Below are 19,577 nucleotides of genomic sequence, written 5' to 3' on the forward strand. Positions count from 1 at the left end.
TTATTTGTCCCCAGATGTTCCTTTCCATGTGGGCTAAACAGGCAGGCAGCCTCATATGGGTGATGTGAAACCTGTTGGTGGATTCACAAAACAAGGTTTTCTCACAGATGCTTTCCACAGTGCAGCTGCATTATTTCTACTGCCCACTGGCCTTAGTGAGGAATTGTCTAATTGCTTTTCACCTTAACCAGCCCTATACTGCTCTATAAGTTTCCTCAGTAGTTTTTCTGGATGCTTTAATCATATTTACACTACCTATGCAGTCTCAGCAACACTGTACTATCTTATGTGAAGTCTATTAGCCCTGTTTCAATTCTGTTTGTTTATTGTCATGTTAATTATTTTTTCCAAAACTATACATGTTTTCAATAATACACTAGATTTTCCGTGTGTCAGCTCTTTGGACAAAGAACTCCATTTGATTAGCTCTTCTTCTTTTCTTTATTCATCAGCCACTCTTTTTTTTTTTTTTTTCACCAATTTCAAAACTGGCAAAAAATAAATGGGCTCAGAAGTATTACACCGAAGTCCATCAGTGTTGGATTCAGAGTTGAACGAGTGAAGACAGACTTTATAATTCCTAGATAGAGGGACAAGGTAGAAAGTAGCTGATAAATGGCTGTTATTGTGCTCTTTTTAGTCAGAGGAGACAGAAATCATTTTCTCTAAATGTACTGCTATTATTATTAAGCTATTTAAAAAACAGAATCTTTTCTCCCAAGTTTAAGATGATACCTTCTTTTGGCTTATCATTTTATGTGCTTATGTATGTATGAACTGCAGGTGACTATTCAATAAATCCATTTTTCTTGTCATTAATATTAGAAGATTTCCAACTTCCACTTGCATGCTTTATTTATGATCAAGTTCTTGCAATCAGAAATGTGATCTTTAATAAAATGAAATGTATGTGTCTGATGGAAAGAAGCATTAATCATGCAGAAAGCAACCAATACACATTTATTTCTTTTTGCCATATTGTCACATTGTATTTCTATAGGTTAATCATGATTTGTAAGTAATATGTAAACATATTTTCAAAGAAGTACTTTCCTTTAGTGCACTGTGAGTCCAAATAAACAAGACTATGTTCAGCTCCCTCTCGTATTCAGAGAGCAGGGCAATCCAATGTCCATTTACCTCTGCCTTGCTTCTAGGTATTTCTATTATCTTGCATGTTGTGGATACCACACTGACAGACCTGCAGCTCCTTAGAGGATACATTTTAAACATCAGTACCACAGTGAAGTGATTCCAATTTTCCATAATGTTACTGAAAGTTAGCCCATTCTTTGTAATAATCATTAGTGTTCTCTTGAATGCATATAAATGACTGGTATTGATATTTCATTTATTTACACTATTCCATCATGATTAAAATCCACCTCCTGCAAAACAACTAATCTGTGAGTTTGTTAATATTCTGCTTATGGCAACTTGGGATGTTTATTTAGCAGCCAACTCATTTTAGAGCTTATTCTTTTGGCAAGAAAGCATGTTCAGACCACCAACCTTTCTATTGAGTGAACTGTACTGTATTTAAATCATACAAATATGAATCACATAAATGAAAAAAGTGTATTCATGGCAAAGCTGTAACAGCCAAGAAGGTGTGAATGAAAAATGACTGAAAAAATTCTTTGAATAGTTGCATTACTTTCTACAGGAATTAATTGCAGTTATCATTATATCCCTTTTGTGCTCGCAGTCATCAACAGCCACTGATCAGTTGACTCTCACAGGCCCACGCATAAATGTAAAATGACCTGCACAGTCTTCTGTCCCAGGCTCAATTTGGCACTGCTATGCACAGCTGACTAGGGCTGGCTGTTCAAGAAGCAGAAAAAGTGTAACAGGCTCAGTCACGAGTAGGCAGTGCAGCTCAGCCGTCAAATGCTGAGCCGTTTGTGTTACCTAAACAGATGAAAAAATGAAAATCAGACAAAGAACTGCTGTGTATCACTGATGGAGCATTGTCAGGCAGGCACAAAAGCTTTCAGTGCTGGATGCGTATGCCAGCCACTGGGTGGGTAAAACAGAGATATTCCCATCACCTGTTCCTCCTGCCTGTACAGTGCCTGCCACACGCACCGTACCATCACCTGGATCTTGGATAAAGCTGCAGAAGCATGGGGTAATCCTGGTGCTGGAGACCCCGCAGGGCTTTGGCACAGGATTGGTTTTAATGTGCTGAGCACGATCAACGCTAAAGTCTTCCAAGTATGGCCAGAACTTTAGGCACAGGTAAGCCTGTAAGCTTAGGTGCCCTGAGGTTTTGATGGCTGGGAGATTGTGTGTGGGTGCGGGCAACTGAGGATCTAAATTCTGAACTTGGGTGCCTACAATGGCAACTGGATCCTATACCCACCTGAATCCCATCCGTAGCCTTCAGTGAGCTGGAACATTGTTTCTATGGGAAAAGCCCTGAAGACAAGATCCTTAGCAGTTGTAAATTGGCGTAGTACTACTGAGTGTATTGAAGCCCACATAATTTACACTATAAGAGGATTTGGCCCTCTGTCTTTAGTTGGAGCCTTCTGCAGTGAAATCAGCAAGTAGGTATTAAAGGCAGCTCATTATGGAGGAGCCATATTCACCCATGTTCTCTCTCTGGGAGGTCTCACTCTTGTTCTTTCATGATTTCTGTAGCTGTACCAATGCAGAATAGAGGTCATTGCCACTTAGAAAATAAGTTAGGTTTTTAGACTGAAGCTACACAACAGAAATTCTGGCTGATGAGGCTCCTTTCTGGGCTGGAGGCTGTGTGTGTGGCAGAGGAGGGATTTGCAAAGCTATGCAGCTGGCCAGGAGAAGATCTATGCAATCTAAGGATCTGTCTCTTCCCTTCTTTTTATTTCTCCCTTCCCCACATTTATTTTCTTCGTCTCTTCCTTTCTTGCTTAGTTAAAGAACTGTTCCTATTCAGCAGCCTATTCAAGATCCATTCAGGACTGTCGCTTAGTGAAATACAGAATGCAGACATAGCAGGACAAGCAGAGCTTTTGAATAACTGATGGTTGAAAGGCACTATTTGGCAGTGCTAATTGTACACAGAGTATTGCCCAACTTCACTGCTCTATTTAATGACTTGTCATTGTATATATTTTATAACCCTTTGTTAGCCTTGAAAATTTGCTTAGGCTGATACCCAAAACTCAAAGTTGGTGCCACAGTTTTAACTGAAGTATGAAAATACTCCAAACCCCTGCTTCCTCTCATAGTGACTGTGGTAAATTCCCTGCAATTAAGAAAACTCCCGAGTGGTCTTCTCAAAATGCTGCTGCATATTGCTTCAAATTATGGACCAGAAGTTTTGCATGACTTTATGCAGTAGACATACTCTCAGGGGAAGGACTCTGGTGAAGTAACTAGTTTACTTCAGAGAAAATCCCATAAAACTTTCCCATCATTTTCCTGTCTTTTGATACTAATTTACAATAATAATAGTAAGAAAATTCAAAAGTGTTGAGGAGGGGGTTAGAAACAGCCCTGTTTTGAGACTGTTTAGACATAAGAAAAAACTCAGAGATTTCGTCCATGCCTTGAACACAAGAGAGTTTTGCTTGCATTTTGCAAGTGACGCTACCCTTGTGAGTTTTAAGTGACACTTGCTTTTGCCATCAATGTCCATCTTCTATGGCATATACAGCTGACAATAAACTTCAGTGGGAATTTGGTACGTCTTGCCCGCATTTATGCATTTCTTCTCCAACTAGAACTTAATACAAGATTCCCAGCTTACCAGAAGCTGGGACGGTGAGTTTAGTGTAGAAAATTTATGCATGTTATTGTACTTCTGTGGCTTTTAGAACTGGTATACAATAACCCAAATAAGGCACTTATTAGAGAGATAGCACTGAGATACACTGATTATACTGATATAACTACAGTGATATAATTATACTCGTAGAGTAATATGAGTAAATTTTCTTGTTTAAGCAACCCTCAAGTCAAACCCTTAACATTATTAAATTGTAGTTTTGCATTATGAACAATAATAGTATACAGAGTTTCAGAAATTAGAAATATTTAGTCTGTCCACAGGGGGCCAGAACAGGATTATATCCTCAGAGTGTATTATGCTTTGTTTCTTCTAATTTTAAATGTCTCAAGGGAACAGAGCTTTCACCATTTCCATAGAGACACTATTTCACAGCCCATAGATCTTTCTGTCAGGAATATTCACCTTACAGTCTCTCAAATTTTTCCTTTTATGCAAGTTTGGTAGCATTTTTAACTCCCTTGGATAGCTTTATATGAGAAAGGTGAAAGGGGAGGAATTAGAGAGAGAGAGACCAAAAAAGTGAAGTCTGAGGAAAGCTCTAAATGATTTCCTCATTAAAAAAAAAAGTCACAGCACCACAGATTGAATGTTGCTCTCATCAGCGCCTTTAACAGTTTGAATGCTGCTATGATACATTTAAACTTTAAAAGATCTTAATGTCAAACAGAGCAGGAATTTTACAAAAACAAGTGAAATTTCTTCTAGAGATAAGAGTAAAATATCACTTTGATTTACTCTAGTGGATTTCCTCACATAATCTAATATATCTACTTTAAACATCAAGGAATTTGTGCCAGTTTATAGACAGCGAGACCTTCCAATGAAATGGAGAAGTGGGAGTTAACTTTAAAAACATACTGGCTTTCTCCCAAGCAGTGAGTGCTGACAAGTATAACCATATTACTAAAATCACATCAGCAACGTGATATATTAAACAAAAACATGATTGTCTACAGCCAGAGTAGTTTGTATTTTGTCCATGAAAAAGCATTGTGTTACATCAATCTGTCCAAAAAATGGGGCACATCAGAAAACAATGTTAAGAAGGCTTTTAAAACACATCATTGAGATTACAGCACCTTTAAAAATAAACAGCACTGAATACCAACACAGGTAAAATGTCATTGTGAAACCCAGATCTGAAATTCAACCGCATGCTTTATAGCTTTCCAGTGTGTGATAAAATCTGTTCACCAGATGTACTATCTGTCTCCTGTGTAGCATACTTGAGCATCATCTAGGCCTGAGGCCCATTTATTTCATGTAATTGCCTTCCCTGTGCACACCTTAGGGCACCCTAATTCTCCATTTTATTTCAGGCACTGTACAGGGTACCATCTGGTAGCGTTAAGCTCATCTCATTTTATTGCACTATTGCAGTGGCTATATCCAGCCCTATAGCATTCTTTCAATGAAAAGAGAGTTCGGTTACTGCCAGCTATTTATTTTTGCCAGAAATAAAGTAGTTGTTAACTATATACATGCAGAGTTCACATGTATATCAGTCTCACCTGAAACACAGGTCACTGCTTTTCACCCCACGTGATTAGAAATAAATAAATAAATGGTGACTTGCTGATATTCAGGTTCAGCAGCAGTGCTGTGATAGTGTTCTCTTCTGTTAAGAGCAGGAGATCTAAATTCTTCTTACTCCTCCAAGTAATGATGGCTTTTTAGTATCTCATTTTTATTATTTCTATTAAAATGAGCAAAAAATATTATATCACACCTTAAAAAGGCACCTTACAGGAATAGCTTGATATTTAAAAGTAGCAATATACCTCTCAACTGTACTCTGTTACAAAGTTCATTTGCTATTTTAGGCCCAAATTTACTTCTGTACTTCACGTTTCTGCTGTTATCCTCTTGTTTATTCTTGTAAATTATTGCCATTTAAAAAATAGAACTTGAAATTGAGATTATAGAAAAGTTCATCCATTTCTAGGTTCTTCTTCATTGTCTGCCATTTTTAATCATCTCCCTCCTTTTGAGTCTTTGTCACATATTTTAATGGCCTGATTTTTTTTAAACTCCCTTTTGTGCCAGCAATTTTGTGCTCTTGGTTATTGCTACTTAGATCTAACTACCTGCTTGTGCCTACAAATGAGGGAGATGGAATTCTAAGTGCCATTAATTGCTCCCACTGTTTTCATGCGCAAAAAGGGAGCCTGGGTTTTCAGACTCTGAATTTTGCTGGCAATAGGTTTGAAGCACATCAGGTTTGAAAGTGCAATGCTGTTGTCTGCTGTGGAGCCAAATTCTACTTTTCTGTAAACTCTGCTGACTTCAGAATGGTTACATGCTGGTAAGGCAGACCAGAATTACCCTCATTGCTGCAGCTCTACCACTGTTGGAGAGGACAAAGAACACCTTTGCTTAACTGTGGTGGAAACATCATGTGAAACATATTTGGCACCAAGTCAGACACCCTACAAAAAAATGCACAAGTTTCAGTGTTTCTTAGATGTGTGAAATAGATCCGGTTCCTGACGTCAACGGCAGCATGAATGAAAAAAATGAACTGCTTTTCTCCCCCAGGCTTTTTTAAACTATTTAAATCACATTTTCATTGCATCCCCTTCCCCTCGTGCTTTCTCCCTAGGCAACGTCAGGAACAGGTTATCTGGATGCAGCATAACACCTTCCCTCCTCCATCCACCTCTATGGCTCTGTCTCCTCTTTGGGGCAGTAGTTGGACAGGATATCATCCTTTAAGAAGTATGTGTAAGTGTCACTTGGGAGCAACAGTTATGTTAGGCAATGCTTCCAGGCAGAGCTCAGGCAGTGTAGATTCACCCAGTAATCACAGCTAGGGGTGGCATCTGTCCTTTCTCACCCTGGGCAATAGCAGAGGTTCCCTTCTATTGAAAGACAGAAATGTCCCACTTTTTTCAAGTATAAGTCCAGGCTTTCTGCAAACTCTGGCTGATGCCATTTCCCTGGTGCCGCTCAGTTCATGTGTCACTCTTCTCAGCTGTGAAGATCTGGATGAAATATTGATGTGACTGAATGCTCCCAGTAGCTGGGCAGTGTCTGTCGTGATCCATCCCCAAACAAGGCAACTGATGAACAAAACTTGGAGGGGGCCTTTCAAAGTGTTAATTTTAGATAAGTATTTAAGTAAGTTACTCACCTGCCATTTCCAATGCTGGAAATTACTCTCTTTCTGTAATCTGCTGCATATGACAAGAAGGTGGCAGTGGACCTTCTCAGAAAACAGCTTGGCACGGCTCTGGTGAGCAGCACAAACAAACTCATCATAAAAAAACAACCACTGGTAAAATGAATTCTGCCCTTTCTCCCGACTTTTTCATTCACTGATTACTAATAGCCACAGCATGGCATTAATAGACATGTCTGAAAATGCCACCTTCCGGATAAATAAATTATAACACAATGAAACTTAAAAAAGATGGAATTATGTTCCTTCGTGTGAATTCTGTATGTTTTGTGTTCACTGGCAATGACAAATGCGGGTAGATTCACCTGGATTAGCTGTCTGCATTGATATAAAGAGCAGGTGAATGAAAAGAATAACTCTCTCTATCATTCTTTGTTGTAGGAAGAGTTTATTTTACTGTTTTCAGTCTCAGCTGCAATCGGGAATAGTGGATTGTGACTAGACAAGCTGTGATTCTTAGCAGCCATACAAAGTACATTTTTCTGATGGTTTGTAAATCAGTGGAAGTCTCCAGTGAAAAAATAGGTTCATATTTATTACCCTGAAGACTTCCACCTCCTTTAGCTTTCAAGCCACCTCATTCTGTAAAAATGTTAATGCTAGTTTTAGTATGAAGACTCATTTCTCCCCTTCACCCCATCAAACAGAACATCCTGATAATTCCAAATACATCCATCCGCAAAGAGCTAAGTGTCTGAACAAGCCACCATAGTCCTTAGAGGAGTCAGAGCTCAGAAATTCTGGTAGATAACTGAGTGCTGAGATTTTCCATCTACCAAGAAATGATGCTCTAAGGAAGGGAAGAGAACTTCAGAACTGGCAAGGTGCAATAAACAGGTGTGGGTGCAGCAGGGTACCAGACGATATCTGTTGAAGGGCTGGAGCCTTAAATATAATTAAGACTGTTCATTTGGCATAGCAGAAAGAAAACTCATAGATTTTTGTTGATAAAAATGCAAATGTGATAATTTGAGCTAAAAGGGGAAATGTAATGGCACACACTCATTCCTATTAAATTTATTTTCCATTAGCAAAATGCTAATTAACCATTAATCATTTGATAATGTATATGTAGCAAAAAGCAGCTCAAAAGTCAAATTGTCTAAATAAATAGCACAGTAGCCAGTCAAGGTGAAAAATGCCATGCTTCTTTATAAAGAAGAAAAGTCAAAATCATTGTTTCCCCTTACGGAAATTGTAGCTGTGGCATACATACAGCCTTTGTTACGACACCTGAGAGTTACGACTAGCTAGTCAATCTTTTCCTGCAAATGGCTGCAGTTAAATGGAAGCAACACTAAAACAGACTTACCCATTTCTGCAATCAAACTGGGAGAAAACTGTCTTGGGATTCATTGGACAGTGGAATTTGAAAGCATCACATTCTTGCAAAGGTTCCCTGTGAGCTCAAAGGATGGCTTCCTAGCGCTAGTGACTTCTACTCTGAGCTAATTTCTGCTCTGCTCCCATTGCACATTTTTGCATGCATAGGCCCCTGGAGTGCTGTGCAGCCAGACCTGCCAGCATTTCCTGTTTATTTCAGTCTCTGGTATGATATTGGAAGTAACGTCTCAGCCTGGAAGTATATTAAATGAAGTGTGCATGCAAATTACCAGCAAACCATCTTTTCCATTTTACAGAAGGTTCTTGTTCAATTGGTTCATTTTGCAAGACTTAATTCTGTAGGATGGGCTAGGCTTTGTTCCCATTATAAAAAAATCCCTAATAACCAGTCCCACATCTGAGACAGTGAAGAATAAAATCAACCATTGTGTAGTATATGAGAAGTAACTATTTTTCATAGGCTTTTTACTGCACATTTGGGATTATGATTTCATATTATGCAAATGCATTTTATGAAACCATAGCACAGAAATGTGTACTATTGTTAATACACATTTGCAGCCTAGCATGTGAAGTCTCCAAAAGAGCCATTCCAGTGTCTTCTCTCATTGTGTATTATGAATAATAAACAAAATGTAGTTAGACATATTCCGTATTACAGAACAATAATAATAAAAATTGCATCCTGTCATTAATATGCATCAACAGCGTGTATCCTGGTAGCTCAGAAAGACATCTCAATGTGACTGCATGTTAAACAAAAAGGAAAAATTGTCTAAGTCGTAGCAGGAACAGGGACTGTTTGGGACAGCTCTGCTTGTTTGTTTGTTGTACTTGGAGGGAGGGATAGTAATTAAAATCCTGCTTGTTCTTCATTTCTTTCAGCTTCACAGTGGCATTATCTTTGTCACTGGCATCGTTGGCTGCATGTTAGTTCCTGTGTATCACAGTCATATTTTACAAAGTACTATAAGAGGCCTCAAAATAACTGTTCTTATATTTGTTTTCTAAAGAACTCCAAAGAAGCAACTGGTGTTTGAGCAACCTAGCTGCTACTGCAGTGCCTTGGCTAGGATGCTAACCTATTGACAACAACACATGCAATGGTTAGGTTGATGAGGCCATTCAGACATGGAATCACAATTATATATTATTATTTCTTCTTAAATTAGTAATAAAAAAGGAAGAAATTTAGCAGCTTTCCCACTTCAGCATGATTTTTGCACTTTAGGTGCAAAAAAAATCACTATCAATGTTCCTGAAAAAATCTGTATCAACGCTGGCACATGACTTACAGGTATGCTCCTATTTCCACTTATTTCACAGATCTCAGACCTGTGCAGAGTGTCCATTTTCCAGCATGAAAAGTCACACTGGCTAGTTTTATTCTGCTGTAATGTACAGAAATGCGTCTCCCTACCTCTACCTGTTACCATTGCTTCCATGGGGTCACAGCTTGTCAGCCACAAATCTGTGCCACATTAATAAAACCAGTACTCATGTAGTGTCATTATTGCTGTTTCTGATATCCCAGAATGATATCTGAGGCCTTTTATGTGCTTGCCGAATCTGAAAGAAACAAAAACAAAGGGGAAAAACGGAGCTGTTCTGCTGTTCCCCAGATGAAGTCTTTAATAAGGGCACCTTTCCAGCGTGGAAGAAATCATAATTATTTTTTTTTCCTTAGTCAAATGTATTTTGGTACTAAATTAGGTTTAGTCTGTCTGCTAGAGCTGTTTCCAGTGTAATCTTGCCCATATAAGCTGAAATATTACAAAGGCTTTAAATGTCTTTTGTAGGTTGAGTTGACCACAGGTTCTGGGTATTACTACTTGAATATAGTTATGTGAGATTTAATTAGAACTGCCTTATAACTCTTTATCGTAACAATCTCTCTGCTTGCAAAGCTGGAAAAAGATTAACTTAATAGCACAGTTCAGTAGAAAAAGCCAAGAGGAATGAGCTCTAGAAAAATATTACTTTAATTCAAACATCTGTATTTTGAAGATTCCTACAGGTATCAATTAAAGAAGATTCCATGACGAGATTGCATTAAAGGCATGATATCTAAACTTTAGGTAAACACTTGAAATTATGTGTTCTGTGTAATGAAAATTGCCTATCTATAAAGCTCTTTTTTTTTTTTTTTCCTACTGAAAAAGATATTTGTATAGGTAATTTCACCAGACATTTGGAGACTTTGAAATGCTTTTCTATCCATATGGCTCTTTATGAATAGGTAATTTTTATCTCTGCTCTATTCAACCGGATGTTTATAAGACTGTCTGGTTTCAAAGATGCCCGCTAAAAAAATATACTTAACCTAAAATGACTAACATAAGATTTATTCAGTTACCCTTTAAGTACTTTGCAACTTATTTCCATTTTTCTCCCTCTAATTTTGCCTCCAGTAAAATCCTAAATTTTTCTAATTTGCTATGCTACTTTAATTAGTCAATTTTCCCTTATTTGTACAAGTAAGCAGTCTTATAACTTTGAGACTGTAAATCGTTCATCCATTAAAAGCTCTATTTCCTCATTTTGCAAGTTCGATTCATTTAGAAAAGAAAAAACCTTGGCATGGAAGAGAATTATGCAATGTCATGGACACATTAACATTTGGATCAAAATTTTACATTGTGTCAACCAGTAAACAGTATAAATGGTTCAGATTTGCAATAAATAATTGTCTATTAATACCTTGGCATGGTGTAGCAAATTAAAGTCTCACTTCAGTAAGCACAGATGTAGGTAAGAGCTGGGGCCTAAAGAAAGCAACTGCCATGCAGCATTAGAATAGAAAGAGAGCATCATGAAGCATTACTGTGTCTTTCCAGCAATGAGAATAACATATATAGATTTAGCATAGAGCAAAACATAGGGGGAGGTAGGTTGTAGGTGCATTTAAGTCTAATCAGGCAAGATTTAGAACCATTTGTTTTAGATGCTCCGGCAGACGCTTCCCTTGCAGAAGATTAAGAGAAGCATTTTAAAATACAGCATTGTGTGCTGTTGCATACAGAGCAGAGCCCATAATTCAGGACGATCAGGACATATGATACTCAGGGACCTCCTGGGTCATTATGTTGGGTCCATTCCTGTGGTAGTCAAACACCCCAAAAAATCTTATCTGTACACTTTTGTTAAATGGCCGTATTTTGCAGCTTGCAGGTTGTTGCCAATTGTCTTGAGATTTTCACAAATTTAATTGCTAACTGAAATTTTGTCACATTACTTCAGTAACTTCCTGCCCCACAGACTGTGAGCAGATGGTCCTGAATGCTCAGTATCTGAAACTCAAAGTTCAGTCTCTTAATGTTGGTTATTTCTGTGAACGTTTTAGCAGTAGACATGCTATTACTTCAGTGTGGAAATTCAACACAAATAGAAGCATGAAAAGAGATTAATTTACAAATTAAAATATATATGAACAATTAGGTATTAATAACTATTTAGAGAGCTCCAGTTCATAATATTGTCTCTCAGCTGTCTCTAGTGGTGTCACCCATGAACCATAACTGTTGTTACTGCAGTTTTGAGCATGTTTTTTCTTTTGCATTACCAACTCAGCCCATAATCCTGTAACACAATCTAGCTTGTCCATACGCTAATGGGAAGGCATTAATCAAAACATGATTCTCCGTTACATTAACTATAGAGCAATATCTCCTTATTTTGTATTTCTTAATGGTTTCTTTGTCCAAGTCTGTTTAAAAACACAGCCTCAGTGTGCTGGACTACAAGTCTTCCATGGTCTATGCTTGATTGGCTGAGTAATCTCTCTCATTTTCTTTGGCACTTTGTGTTCATGTCCTTGGTGTCTGGAGCACGAGTCAGTGGGTTTTTAAGCAGAGTACAAGGTCTGCTTTTTGTAGGCAAGATGGCTTATTTAAAGTAGATGTGAACCTGGTCCTGCCAGCTGCACAAGACAACGGCTTAAAAATCTTCCTCCGGTGTCTGGCTGTTTACAGGCCAAACAAAATTTAATGCTTGCTCTGAGGGAACACAAGAACGATCTGCTTTCTGCATTGCCTTGTGCAGCAGGACTATTTAAAAGAGATATAAATGTACCCATGAGAGCCAGTGCCTCTGCGCTTGGGAGCTCCTTGCATAGACTCGAGAGCTTCTTCCTTAGCTCCTCCAGCAGTGTTATGGCTCTGCTCCAAACCTCTGAGGCTATTAATAAAAACCTGAAAATCATCCATCTAATAAAACTCATGTCACTCCTCGAAACACTCAGACCTCTTTAGCTTACCAATGATTTGCTCCATTTGTGCAAACTGTTGACTTGAGTCCTTGCATAGTTACTGTGAAATAATGCATGTTATTACATGGTTAACCACAGAGTAACTTCACTGGAAGCAATGGTAATTACAGAGTAAGTTGTGTTAATCCTCTTGTGCTATTGTTTGGTAACTGTGTAATTAGCTGAGGTCACCTGTGCAAATCAAAGTTGCTTGGTAATTTTTCTCTTCTCCCTTCTTGTAACAATTGCAAGTGAGTTAGAACACTGATGGTATCTCAGCAGGGTATGTGGATCCAAACCTGCCAGAGCAATGCGGTGCTTTCTATAAGCAACTCCTATTTTTAATGTTATCAGGAGAAAACTGATTACAGGGACAGAGGTTTAATTTTCCTGTATGAACAGCTGTACCTCCATTTTTAGCACCCTCATTGAAATCAAGCTTACTATTACATTGAATAGAATTCATTCCCACCCAGTTGCTGTTTAGGGACTTGTGAAATTAATTAAGCGCCCTCAGTTCACTCCCATTCTTGAGTTATGAATTTTGAGCAAGAAAGTCACAAGTTTGGTGAAACAGTGAAATATCTAGAGCAGGATTTCAAGAAGGCCATGGCTGAGGCATCCCATAGCCATCAAAAGACAGCCAGAAGCCACAGCCAATGTAGTGTTTGTTCTGTGGCCAGAGAATGCAAGTCACCAGAGATGACACGGTATGACTTTTTTGCATAAGCAATAAAGTCTACACTTCCACAGTGTAACACAGAGATAAAAAATGCTAGGGACATGACCTGACCTGACATGATTTTCATTAATACTGGCCTGAGTTACACGTTAGAATATGAAGAATTAATTACATGATACATAACCAGCTCCCATCAGTGCTCCAGCAATCTGTGAAGCACTATTTAGGCATGCCTTTCCTGTGACAATTCTTCTGTCTCCAATATATCACGCAGCAAACCCAACATAACATAAGCACACATATCAGTGTGAACAATATCATCCTGGTGCAGAAATTTTCACAGTTAATTAAAAAATCAAATATAAGCAGTCCAGCTCCTTACTAAACTAATTAAAAATATAAATACAATAAGCCCTGACTGAGCTTTTGACAGGTCATTAAAAACACAAAATTGAGTCAAGTACAAGGACTAGTTTCAATATATAACAGAGTGAAATAAAATGGTGAGCCTGAAGTTAAATTAATGCTGATTTTGTTTCCATTGTTCCTCACCTGGTGTCAGTGGCTGAACTTACACAGTGCAGTTCTCCAAAGGTAAAGGCCTGGGCAGTGTACTATGTGAAGTCAAAGACGCCCTTTACTGCTTCCTTCTGGCTTTTAAATCTGCTTCCCTGGCAGCATTACCAGCTGTGTGTGTTCCATGCAGTGCCTTTTTGACCACATTTTGAAGTAATTTTCAATCCTCTGATATTATTTCAGCAATAGACGTACACTCTCACCGCTCCACGTGTATCCCTTACAAATCACTTTGGTTAGAAGCGGAGTAGTGTTTTTGGTACATCAGCTTAGGGTTTCCAAGCAGGACTAAGATCTAGCAAGCATTTTCCTTGTAGGAGCTTTAATACTGTGCGATGGGGCTGCACTAGGCTGTCCTACTGGCATTCCCTTTGTTTCACATGGGACTCCCAGTCCTGAAGATACCTATGCTGTGTACAGCTGTATACAGCTTAGTTCATACCTGGGCACTTTCCTAGGGCAAATAAATACTTCACCTGATGAATTAGAATAGATCTGGCTTCATAAGGTTAGTTTGGTACTTGGCTGTAAAATACCGTTCTCCCGTTACGTTTGCAGTGTGAGGAATTCTCCAATATAACTACAAAACCCAAACAAAACAAAAAAAAAGCATGGGTGTAGCCACTGTGAATATTTTTCCTGTTGGCCTTGATTTATCAACAGCATAATGAATGTCCCAAATGCCTTTGAATTTCCTTTGAATCTCCCTTTGAGGGGAGCTTCAGGGATATTCCCTGTATTGTCTGGAGAAAAGTGGGGGATGCCATTGTGAATGAAAATGTTGCTTCCTAGCATGCTGCAGCTTTCATTTACTGACATCCTACATATATTCAATGTCTAAGAGCAATGTGTAATAAAGTTTCAGCTGAATTGATTTCCAACACAATTTGGCCTGCCTATAAATTGGCACAAGCTCAGTTTTCACAGCTCTGGACTTGAGGGTGCTTGTTTCCTCATGTAGGAAGGGAGACAGGGGATCAAAGCTATGCTCCTTGCATTGGTGTAGCAAGAGCCCCTATGCTGAGCCAAAAGGACGAGGGAGTATCCTGGCCAGAGGTTCCCCAAAGGATGTAGGTGTTTCTGCCTCAGGGCTTGTCTGCTTCAGGAGGTCCCCTGCAGCAAGCAAGAAAGTGAACTTAGCACAGAATACTGTAACACCTCTTGGAGAGGCTGCCCAAGGAACTGCGGTGAAGCAGACGAAATGCCGTAGAGTCACATTCTTGCTTGTTGCTATGCAAAAGTGCCCCTGAATCTGTCTGCCCAGCACTGAGCCCCCCAGCCCAAAGGAGTCAGGACCATTGACGTTTCTCCTTGTTGCTGTGGCCCTTAGGATTTGCCTGTGCTTGTGTGTGTACGTCCTTCAAAAAGCGAGGGTCCTGCACCAAGCTGTACCTCAAAATAAGGGATTAATGCCTAGAAAATATCTTAGTCAAAAAGTTTAGGCATGGTTCTATAACTTAGTTAATGATCTAGTACAGGAGAGGCCTGAGAAAACATGGCAAATAAGTATTAATGCTGGATCCCCCTCATTCTCTATTCTTTTCTACTGCCTCTATATCAGATGGGTCTCCTTTTTATCCCTAGCATTAAGTTTTTATCACTTTACTAAAATACTATAAATCAATAAAATAGGGCAGAAAATTGCTTTCTTACATCATTGCACCAACATGCCGCTTGTATAGCCTGGAATGACAATGAGACATCCGTCTTTCTGTGGACAAAAATGCCAGCTCCCGGTACAAAATGCCAAGCTCTATATGGCTAAAAAAATTCCAGACCAAACATTAGCTTCTGCTGAGATGAGAAATGCCTCCTTCACTTTTCTAATTTTTTGAAGATTCTAATTCTCTAAACACAAAATATTATTAATAAATTAATATTTATATTCTGTCCTAAAACTCTTTTCCTAGTCATTCTTCTTCATGATAATATTTGCTTGAATCTCATGCCAAGCTCTATAAAGACCTTTTTTGATTTTTTTTTTTTTTTAATTTTTAAATATGCTCACTAGGGGGAATGCTCATAAAATTCAGCCTAAGCCACAATCTGGACTATGGTCTGCCAAGCTCCACATAAATAAATCATCAAGTCATTTTGGCATCTTCTGGGCCAGGAGGAATATCTTCGGGGTAGATTTAAAGAGACATTGTCCTGTAAATTATGTCCTTTGTGGAGAAAACTAAGCAGTAGCTTAAAGGCTGCTTTGAATCTCAGATATTTCAATTTTTGCAGGTAACCAGCGCAACAAAATACAGTGAAAGACTTTTTAATTCCAAAATTATAACTGTATTAGTTAGTCCTCTGAATGCTGAAACAGGGATAAAGCAGCCAAACATTTCTCAGCTTTGCACTTTCTAAAGCCAATCTAAACACTGAGACACAAGACCGCTCCAGCTCCGGAAGAGCATGCTGGGGTTGGCCTGACAGCATGTTGGCCTGTCAGCTGGCGGCACCTCATCCCTCTCTCCATCCCTTACACCCTGGGGAAACAAAACCTGGGGTAAGTTGAAGAGAGCAGCTCCATCAAAGGCCCCAGGGGTGGCAAGTTGGGCAGGAGCACCGCAAAGGACGTGTGCCCTGCAGCCCAGGCTCAGAGCCGAGTCCTGGTCATGGGACCTCCATGCTGGCCAGGAATGATCTCTGTAGCTGGCTGTGAAACGGAGCTTTGTTCACCTACCCCTTGCGGGGGGCATCTAAAACAAGGACATGTAAATCAGATAATAATCAAGAGAAAGCAAGCTGTAGCTGGTTTGTCAAGAGGAGACCTTGGGCCACAGTCCTGTCTGCCGTTCACAGGTCACTGAAATCAATGGAGTTGTGCCTGCAATTACACCACAGGGAATCTGGATCATTTTATTTGGACTGTGGGAAGTTACTGAACAGTAACAACAACACAGAGGAAAATTGCCTCATTTCAGGTTTTGTTAAAATCCCCGACTTGGTCCAAGTTCATCAACAGGTTCTAAACCATCAGTGGTGCCTGAGACAATTGACAAGGTTTGGGTGGGCAGCAGGGAGAAGTCAGGCAAAAATTAGTATCTTCAGCTGAGGTTTTCTTAATGTTCCTGCATTCATAAAAACTGCAAACAGACAGAGGGAGTTTGAACTTCCTGAGATCATTTGGAAAGTGAAATGAACACTTACGGGTGCACAGTGGATGTGCTTATGATGGAAGCAGACACAGAGTGACAAATCCAGAATGGCATCCATGCGTAGATAATCAGAAAAAGAATAAGTTGCGGCTGGACAGCTGACTACCTGAAGGAAATTCCCTGTCTGTCTCAATTTCTGAAATGCAGAGGAGAGTCTTAGCTGCAAAAACCTGAGTTTTAGGAATTATCAAATCTTAGGAGCTGTGATTTGGCCCATTGTAAGTAACAATGACCTCCTGAAAAAACTGAAAGCTGAAAATCAAATTAAAAAGTCAGGGAGTTTCAGCTCATGTCTTCTCACAAAAATATTGTACTAAAACTGTACTTACTGCCAACGATAATGACTAGAGGTACTTCAGGTGATCTTTTAAAGATCATTTTCCTATTTTGAGTGGTCTAACATTATTGAAAATGCAACAGTGGAAAGAATCATCAGATACTCTTCCTGGGTGACACTGAAATGAAATCTTTGGGGTTTGGAACAGTGGCACAAGGTAATTTACATACATGCTGTTGGCACCATATTTTTTGTATATATTTCTGAATTGAAAAGAGGCACTGAAAAATACATACCAGGCAGTTACAGGTTAAGGATCATTTACATAAATTAGCACATTTGCAAATGAATTCATCTAGTGAAAAGTAAGACACGGGACACTGCATTTTAATAATTGACATTCCACATGAAATGCAATGTTCTTGAGGAGGAAATTGAGCTCCAGGTTGCTATTAGAACCAGCGGAGCAGCAAGAGCTGGAAAGAAATGCCATCTCATATTATGCGAGTTACTGCTCCTGCATAACAACTATCTTCTATTCTGATAGACTTCATTTTAATAAAACTAGTACTAGGATTTTTACAGAAGAAAAATCCAGCCATCGACAATACTGGTCAGGAAACAAAAATGCAAGAAATCTTTGTGATCTGGTTCTAAGTCAGCTAGTAATTCATTATGCTCTAAAGTAATCTTTCTTCTTCTGTTTTATTTGGCAGCCAAATCTCCTTACTTTTCAGTTATACCAAGTAGTTACAAGCTTACACCAAAGTATGCAAGACTGACAGAAAATTATAAATTAGATAATTTTTTTGTTCCCTGTCACAACATAGGTTAAATTGCAAAATAAAGATAAGTGATCCACTTAGCTGCTTCCTGCTGTCCTGATCAGTTTAAGAACACATTATGTTACAAATATTGCTCTTGATACAAAAGTAATGACTTTCATAAGGTGCTAGTCAGTCATTCAAAGTCACAATACTTTCATTGTATGCCATAAATACAAATGATAGGCTCACAGAAAGCTGAAAGGAAGTCTGTCCCTAGTAATGTTACTCAGTATAATTTAAAGATTAACTTAGAGGGAACCAAATCATTCTCTCAGTGATACACTTTTTCCAAGATCACGTAGAGTAAGTGTGTCATTTCAGTGAATGCCAGTAAAATTTCTCCTCTTGTAATATTCCAAAATACTGATGAGAGAGTGTTTGTCCTTAATCTGACTACAACTCTGGCATCATCCATAGGGAATGCTGTGTTAAACTTCCTGAACTGAAAAGATAAAGCAACAAACTGCTGCTACCTGCATACGATGTTTGACATTTGGTTGTCCCAACATCCTTTTTACTTCTGTTTTTATGCAATTTATTGCAGCAAGATGGACAAGCTGACTAAGTTCTCTTCCCCTTCATTTCTATCCCTTGGTTTAGGAACCTGAGATATTTTAATTCCTGAATAGGTTGAGAAGTCCCTCCAAATGAATCAGCTGCATTAATAATAATATTTATTTTATCAAATTATTCAGCTGTTTAAAATACAGACAACAAGATTCTTACCTATAATGAGCTCAGACTCAATAAATGGGTAGGCTGACATCCTTTCTCTTCATTATTTTGACACACACTGCGGCGCATATATACGTACAGGTAGAGCAAGTACATTTACAGATTGCAATGATGCCCTGGTAAGCGAAACTCGCTGCTCTCACTGGCATAAGAGCAAATTTCTGTAACTCTTATGCCCTTTGGTATGAGGTCTTACTGAGAAGTATTCTCCTGTACTGACTAACAGAATGAATGAGGAAAGCTTCCATGTTTAACTTCATTCTTCATGACACAAAAATAACTGTCACATATTAATGGCAACGATCATGTGGTAGAATTATTTTACAATAAAGAAGAAAAAAAGCAGCTCTTGGACTTTTTTTCCCAACTCAGAATATTCTTTCCCCACCAAAGCAGCACTGTAACCTAGGTCAGATAGTCCCCTGCACTATATCCTATGCAGAGTAGTCAATAGGTTTTGCAGAAGTCCATAGCTTCACCAAATCAGACTTTACCTTTAAGAAAGCAGTAACAGTGTGAATGCCTTTTCAGCAGGGTGTCACTGATGGATCTGAGCAGCTTTTCATGTATGCGTGCTGCAAACTCTTTATATTTTTACATTCTAATAACAGTGAACAGCATAAATTATCTCTAATTCTTGATTCTGCGAGGAAGCAGCCATCTGGTCTAATACCACTGTGACAGTGATATAGGACTGAACACTCTGTGCTTGGTCTGCTGCACAGAAAAGGACAATAGGACATATTTTAAAATGTCAGGATACATCAGAACCA

This window comes from Nipponia nippon, unplaced genomic scaffold (genome assembly GCF_047370975.1).
Source record: "Nipponia nippon isolate SJK-2023a ecotype South Korea unplaced genomic scaffold, ASM4737097v1 scaffold_5, whole genome shotgun sequence".
Classification (NCBI taxonomy): domain Eukaryota; kingdom Metazoa; phylum Chordata; class Aves; order Pelecaniformes; family Threskiornithidae; genus Nipponia; species Nipponia nippon.